The sequence below is a fragment of the Chelonoidis abingdonii genome, chromosome 2 (genome assembly GCF_003597395.2).
Source record: "Chelonoidis abingdonii isolate Lonesome George chromosome 2, CheloAbing_2.0, whole genome shotgun sequence".
In the NCBI taxonomy this organism is placed as follows: Eukaryota; Metazoa; Chordata; order Testudines; family Testudinidae; genus Chelonoidis; species Chelonoidis abingdonii.
In genome coordinates, this window is record NC_133770.1 from 153,679,935 (window position 1) to 153,687,988 (window position 8,054).

An 8,054-nucleotide genomic window follows, 5' to 3' on the forward strand; every position below is an offset into this window, starting at 1 on the left:
CAGTTGGGTCAGTTTTTTATTGGTGTAAACTAGTGCATCTCCACTGACTTCAGTGGAACTGTGCCAATTTATACTAGCAGGGAATTGTAGCCTGTTATCTGCATATTGTTTGGAGAATAAGAATTGCCAGATTGGATCAGCCCGAGGTCCAGCTAATCCAGAATCCTGTCTCTGCCAGCTGCCAATACGAGATGCTTTAGAGGAAGATGTAAGAACCCCCATTGTCCTGGTCTGCACTGAAATTTGCTGCTTCTATACTGAATGGATGACACAAACCATGCAAGGAACAGGAAGCGAAATTCTCTTCTGAGTAGGAGGAGTGTTTTTCCAGAGACACATTGTCTCTGCAAAGCCTCCAGGTTGACTAACTTGTTTTGCTGTAATGGGCCAAGCTGCCTCTACACCTTTGCCCACCAGGGTGCCTCTTTAGCACTGCCTAGAAGTGGGGTCTTTAGCCTCCATGGGTCACTCGTTCCTTGCTGTGGCCGCTTGCAATGGCGATCTAGATTTATTGTTTGAAAAACTGACCAACCCTCCCTGACTTGTGACCAGCACAGAATAATCCTTCAGCTATGTGTTTGCACTGGGATGATCTCAAGTGTTACAGATGATGTAGAAAGACCTTTTGTCTCACCACATTCAGAAGCCCTGACTTGTTTATGGTTGAGCATCACCATTGAGTTTGCTTTATCAGGCAACACTTGGAAAGTTGCATTGTAAATGTGCAGTAGGTGAGTGTCTAAACTCCTTAATCCCATATTCACAAAGCCTGATGTATGGTTTCCCTCCCCCATCCCAAACCACTTTTTGGGAACTGGAGGGACGAGGCTTCAAATTATACCAAACACCTTTGTGCTTTAGTTCATGTATTAATAATAAAGGACAGGTGGTTTCCTAAGGTCTGTCATGCATGGAGCGGAAGTAGAGGGGCCTGTAAACAGAACTTGTAAGGAAGCCCAGTTGCAGCTGGTGTCAAACAGTGCTCAGAACCTGGTATGCTGGCTATGCTGAACCAGGCTTTCTCTGCTGGTTGATTCCAGTGGAGTTATACCAGCGTAACTCAAGTCATGGAGGAGCGATTGGCTAGCTGATTTTTGCTAGCTACTCTGAGCCTATTGTCCACTCGATTACATTGGATTAACTGGGTTGTCGGAAGCCAAACTCCATTAGTCTCCTTTTGAAAATCCTGTGAGCGTGTGAGTTGCCCCAGTGCATACATAGTGTCTCTTTCTTGCCATGTGTGTTTTCACTGGGTTGTTTATTCCAAGTCCCTCAAAGCAATGGGATAGAGTTTTTTTTGCTGCTATGCTACTGGTGTGCGAATCCAGCCCTGGTGAGTAGCGACTGTTGCCCCACGAGTACTGTTTGGTGTCTCATGTGAGGTGACTTTCTCTTTAACGAATAGTTGTCAGACATTATTTACACTCTGATGGAAAAAAGCTGGCAAGTGCAAAGACCTAGGAGTTAAGGTAATTTGATTTTCTGCATCATAAATCTCTACAAGCTGTGTAAAATTCTCATGGTTGGGTACTTTTATAAAACAAAAGGCCTGATTCTCCTCTCCCTTACCCCAGTGTAAATCCATTTGAATCAGGTACACCCGTGTCAGAGGAGAAGCAGACCCAATGCTTTTACAGTTCTGGTACTCCTGGGTTTCTCACAAAGGGTTCTCTTTTGTTTTTAGTCTGGAGTGGCAACTACTGTCACCAGTGCAACTAACTCCATGTAGTCACTTTGGATTTACACTGGAAAAGAGCAGAACTTTGCTACTTCTGTAACAATTCTCAAATGAGGTCTCCTTTTGAGACATAGGTTACACACATGTCCAGATTCTGTCTTCATTTATTCTGGTCCAGGTCCAGTGACTTCCCTTGGATAAATGAAGACGGAATTTGGCCCATAGTAATAAGCTGGTTTTTTCCCCCCTTTTTTTCCTACTTATTCTATTACAAGTGCTGACTGTATCCAGTTTTACAGGGACTTATCATACCTGTTTAGATTAGTTTTACATTGTGCATCCGTCTGTGTTGTTTAACAAACAATTATGCTGTTCTTCAGAGTGGAAGGCTAGCAAGTACCACTGGCCCAGCAATTATTTGGAACTCCACCCCCATCTAATACACCTAACCCAATTATCAAGTGCTGTGGTTAGGTGAATGACAGAATCCCTAAATGACCCTATCTTGATCAGCTTATGTGTAGTAGTAAGAGACAGTATACCCTTCTTTTTTTCTTTTTTTCAAGTGCCTCCAGCAGATGCATTGTTTGTTCTCATTTGTACATAGCAACGCAAGAATGCATTGTGCTTTACATAGTGACTAAAGTTATAGGCCTGTATTCTCCTTTCACGCTGGTTTTATATGTCTCCAACTTGATTGATTTCAACAGAGTTACTCTGATTTACGCTGGTGCCAGCAAGATCAAAATCAAGGCCACGGGCCCTGTGCCCAAAAGATTTGCAATCTAAATTGATCCTTAAAATCTGCTTGAGAGGAGGGATATTCCAATTCACCAGAGAGGTTGGAGAGAAGGAAGATGCAGAATAGGGTTATGGAGTTGTTAATTCTCTGCCTTCTGAGTGCTCAGGAATCATTTCATCACCTCAGCTTTACAAGCCTATCCCCAAATACATTCAGAGGCAAATGCCTCCTTCCCCTGCTGTGTGAATTTACACAAACACATCAGCTAGAGAACTATGTGGAATATCCAGACTATGATCACACGAAAATACCAGATAGGACAGGGAGGGCTGGGTTTGGGCCCTTATCAGTGCTGGAGTGGACTCTTGCTAGACATAGCAGAAAGATAAAGGACAAAGTATCTGGGGTTTGGTTTATTAAGGAGTCCAGATTCTTTTTAAAGTTGACTCCATTCGGCTTATTTAAAAATAAATAAGTGATTGAATTTGGTGTTGCTGAAAGGTGCTGTCTTGAGCGCCCAGCTGGAAGACTGGCCTAATTCTCATTGAGACTAAGGCCTTTTTATACTGCTCTAGCCATGTGAAATGGTCAGATAGCTACCCTCCACTTTAAAGCCCCTTTATAGAGCCAGGGTGGTATAAAGAGACCTAGTGTAATTGGGAATTCAGGACTAAAATAACCTGTTGATCTAAGCACATTGCTGCAATCTTACGTACCCACACTGCCCCCACCACTTGGCATGTTTACACTGCTATTGCTAATCCTCTTTTACCCAAGGGTTAAACATGGGAAGGGGGGACAAACACGAGCCCCATGTCTACAGTACAATTGGCAAATCAGGTTTAGATAATATGTATTAAAACAGTACTAGCAAATGTAATGCAGACCAAGCCTCTGGCCAAGATTTTCAAAGAGTGACTGATGATCTTGGGTGTCCAATTGCAACCACCATAATGGGGCCTGGATGCTGAGGTAACTTTCAAGCTGGGCATCCAAAATCACTAGTCACTTTTGAAAATCTCAGCCACTGTTTGTAACCTCTGACCTCGAGGACCATAATTCAGTGGAACCTCCATTCATTTATTAGTGTCTGTTGGGACTGCCCACTAAAGGTGCCACATGAGTGGATTTTGTAATGCTGATGTTTATGGTAGTATATGGTCCTAACTTCTTCAGGCACCTCTGAAAATTCCAGCCCTGGTGCCAAAATGGACCTGCCACTTTGCAAAGAAATAGACACAGGCCTGCCCCAAGGAACTTACAGTTTTCCTCTCTCGATTCTGTCAGCCAGCTGTGATCTAGCGAGTTATTGGAGTTAAAGCTGCAAATGACTAGGGATCAGACTAAACTGGTTTGTGTCCTTATGCATCTCCCGATGTGCCAGCAGCATCCAGGTGTTCCCTAGAATGGCATGCGTGTATACAGTCTTTTAAATGACTGATCTTGGTTCCAGCACCATGTATGCATTTCACTCGAGCAGATGCTCAGATGAATATGGATGTGAGAAATTATTATTAGCACAGAACAATCCTGGGCTTAGAATTTTTTAAAAAAAATGTTTTGTCCCTGGTAGATGAAGCAAGGAGAGAGAAATACATAGAAATTTAACCGGACAGTATAGGAAAAATGGTATTTCATTTCTCTCTCCTGCATCTCTCAACTGAAAGCACTTCTTTGCCTTACCTTATACTTCTCAGTGTGTCTCCCCCTCTGTTGTTATTTCACATTGTAACCTTGTTGTTTTAACTCTGCAGTGTTTGGGGATAGTTTGCACGGAAGAGGCGGAAAGCTATTAGATCACGGAACAGTCTTCTCAGGCAAGTGTGAGAACTTCATTGCTGGAGTCATTTTAAACGACTCTGGACAAAGTATTTTGTTCAGTGTAGGAAGAAATCCTTTATTTGATCCTATGTGGGATGGACTATATAGCATATCAGTTCTCTCCAGTCACTCATAGCTATAATTCTAGGGTCAACCCAGCTCTTGCTGAAGTCAATGGAGGCTGTGACCTCTATTTCAATGAGTGTATGGCCTGGTACTCGTTGACTCAGGAAATAAGAAGACCAATGTATATAAAGAATTAGGCCATGATCCATTAACTTCAGTGGGACTGTGTGCAGGCTCAGGGGTCAGAGGAATTTGAAGAATCATGACTGTAAGTGGAAAGCATACTCTTCAGTGAACACAGGCTCCCGCATTGCAGCATAAAGGACTGGAAACTTTGAATGTGTGGTGACAAGTTAAGAGGAACAGACTTAGGCTCTCATTGAGAACATATTCAAGTGCAGTTTGAATAGTGATCAGAACATTCAAAACCTGATGTTGTGGAAGTGAAAGAGACGCCTCATTCTTCCTAGAGCACATGAGGCCAACATACGTTGATGTAAAAACCAGAGGGTTTGCCAGCACGGAACCCTTGAAAGGCATGTTACAATCATTGGAGCAACTTGCCTTCTGCAGTAAAAGCCTTGAATTTAAGAGGCCCTGCTGAACACTACTGCAAAAATCAGCTATATGTAATTCACAGCAAATAAGCACTGAGTCTCATTTGAGTCCAGAAATCAGACCAGTAAGCTGATAGATTTCCCGATCATTGGTGCTGACTTGACACACCTTATTGTAAAGAGCTGGAACATTTTTCCCTAGTTTACTAAAGGTCTGGGCTCTGATTCAGCAAAGTTTTGGAGCATGTGCTCCCCTTCTATTAAAGACAACGGGATGTAAGCATGTGCCAGAGGCCGGATCCATTGAAATCAGTGGACATTAGGAGCATGACTACCTTTAAGGACCTGGGCCTAAATGCTTTGCTGAATGGGAAAGGAATTACTTGTGCACTTAAAGTTAGGCATGTACTTAAAGGCTTTGCTCAGTCAGGGCTCTAAACCTTGTAACAATCTTGCATTAGACCCTGTGCTATGGATTAATGAGTCAATAGCATTTTTAACAATAATATTTATATAGTGATTTACAAACATTAACTAATTAATCTTTATGATCTCTTATTAGGTAGATATTAGCACCTGGGTGAAACAGAAGTACAGAGAGATTTAAGGTAGGGGGGTAGGGAATTGAGTTAGTGCCCTGTGTTACTTCTTTATATTGGCTAAAGCTGGCCTGAATAGTTGTGTGTTTAACTGTAGACATGTCAGGATTGTTAGTCTGGATTTTCCTCATTCTGCTGGAGTACTGTTGGTTTTAAGGATGGGGTGAGTATCATCACCCCTTGATTGACTTGAGAGGCAGCCTGGTCCAGTAGTTAAAGAACTAGGTTAGAAGTCAAGAGAGCTGTGCTCTGTTCCCAGCTTTACTACAGACCTTCTGGGTGGCCTGGGCAAGCCATTTCCCCACTTTGTGCCTGTTCTAACCCAGACCCACTCTGCGTTTTCCTGGTCTAGTTAGAATATAAACTCTTAGGCCGAGATCCTCAAGGTATAAAGTGCCTAACTCCCCTCTATTGATTTCAAGGGGAATTAGGCACCTAAATAGCTTTCAGGATCTGGGCCTGAGTCTCATAGCACATCTCTTACTCTGTACAGTACCTAGCACGATACAGCTTCATTTTCAGGTGGCCCCCTAAGGGCGAATGCAAGACAAGTAATAATAGTGGTGAGTCTTTTTATTACAAGATCTATTTTCTCCCAAAGTTTCTCAGGCCTTAAAGCAAAGACTGAACAAAAGTTTTAAATGCTCTGAATATTAAATCACTTCCAGTCTCCATTAATCAGATTTTCAGTTTTCCAGTCATCCATACAGACTTCTGGGAACAACAAAATAGAGAAGAGCTTTTTTGTTTTTAAAATATAGAAAACAAACAGCCACAGAAAAATAAACTTGAAAGGATGGAGAGGAGTATTATTATTATTCTTTAAAGCCTTCTTCACACATCACTTCTGCCCTTGGCTGGTCAAGGACCTTGCCCAAGATCATATAAGAAGTCAGTGCCAGAGCAGGATAAAGCACAGCTGCTCCTGACTGCTAGTCCTGTACTTAATCTTGCTGCCTCTTCCATCCTCCCATTCTATTAGTTCACTCTCCATAATCTGCATTCAAGTTGTTCTGAAATGTAAGGGCCTCTTTGATTGTTGTCTTCCCTGGTTGTCTTGCTCTAGTGCCAAATTAATCAATTAGCAAAGTCTCCCCATCTGTTAGCTGGACGGGCTCGATGCATACGTTGCCCGCGTGCCAGAGAAGGCACAAACCGCGGACACTTGTGGCTTTGTAGGCAGCAGCTTTTGCAACTGTGAGAAAAGGGAGGTTGCCTGCAGCCAAGCCAGCAGAAGCTCTGCTGCACTTGTCTTTGCTGGCACTGGTGCGTTGAATTGAGTTTGGAAAAGCTGGTAGAAAACACAGGGGAAAGTGGTGCTGCTTCTAAGCTTAGAATCAGAGAAATGTAGGGCTGGAAGGGACCGCGGAGGTGATTGAGCCCAGCGGTGAGGCAGGATCAAGTCAACTTAGACCCAGGGTTGGCAGCCTTTCAGAAGTAGTTGCGGAGTCTTCATTTATTCACTCTAATTTAAGGTTTTGCATGCCAGTAATACATTTTAATGTTTTTAGAAGGGCTATTTTATAAGTCTATAATATATAACTAAAGTAGTGTTGTATGTAAAGTAAATAAGGTTTTTTAAATGTTTCAGAAGCTTCATTTAAAATTAAATTAAAAATGCAGAGCCCTCCAGACCAGTAGCCAGGCCCCGGGCAGTGTGAGTGCCACTAAAAATCAGCTCGGGTGCTGCCTTTGGCACACATGCCATAAGCTGCCTACCCGTGACCTAGACCATCCCTGACAGGTGTTGGTGTAGCCTGTTTTTTCAAACCTCCAGTGTTGCGGATTCTACAACCTCCCTTGGAAGCCTGTTCTAGAATTTAACTACCCTACCCTTAGAGTTAGAAAGTTTTTCCTGATATCTAACCTAAATCTCCCTTGCTCCAGGTTAAACCCATTACTTCTTGTCTGAGCTTACACTGAAGAAACATTGGGTAGGATGAATGTAAGACTATCCTTTTATGGTTAGTACTGCGGAAGCACCCTAGAGGCCCCAATCAAGGATCTGGGCCCCATTGTGTTAGGCACTGGATGTACCCATAACAAAAAAGCCCCAAACAGCTTGTAGCCTAAGAGGGATGACAGGTATATACAACAGATAGACGAGGATAGCACAAGGTAACACTGAGACAATCGTGTCACGTAGTAAGCAACAGGCGCAGCATGCAAATTACCTGAACGTTGTTCAGTCTTTGATTTATTAAAGCCGCCCATCCCTGGCATTAGACAAACACAAGTTCATAAGAACGGCCGTACCGGGTCAGACCAAAGGTCCATCTAGTCCAGTATCCGTCTGCCAGGTGCCCCAAAGGCAGTGAAGCTAACAGGCAATGATCAAGTGATCTCTCTCCTGCCATCCATCTCCATCTGATGAACAGAGGCTAGGGACACTATTCTTTACCCTTCCTGGCTAATAGCCATTTATGGACTTAGCCACCATGAATTTATCCAGTTCCCTTTTAAACGTTGTTATAGTCCCAGCCTTCACAACCTCCTCAGGTAAGGAGTTCCACAAGTTGACTGTGCGCTGTGTGAAGAACTTCCTTTTATTTGTTTTAAACCTGCTACCTATTAATTTCATTTGGTGACCC

General features: G+C 43.0%; 1 protein-coding gene across 2 annotated transcripts in view; it reads left to right on the forward strand.

Moving 5' to 3' along the window:
- The first annotated feature begins 373 nt into the window (after positions 1-373).
- TET3 (tet methylcytosine dioxygenase 3) overlaps positions 374-8,054 on the forward strand; it is a 183,039-nt gene continuing 175,358 nt past the window's right edge. The window contains exons 1-2 of one of the 2 annotated variants that reach the window (XM_075062730.1): positions 374-4,241; positions 5,431-5,472. The gene's annotated coding sequence lies outside the window, so the exon portion shown is untranslated. Of the gene's footprint in view, positions 4,242-5,111; positions 5,473-8,054 lie in introns of those variants that run through there. The other variant, XM_032774179.2, reaches the window with a different exon arrangement.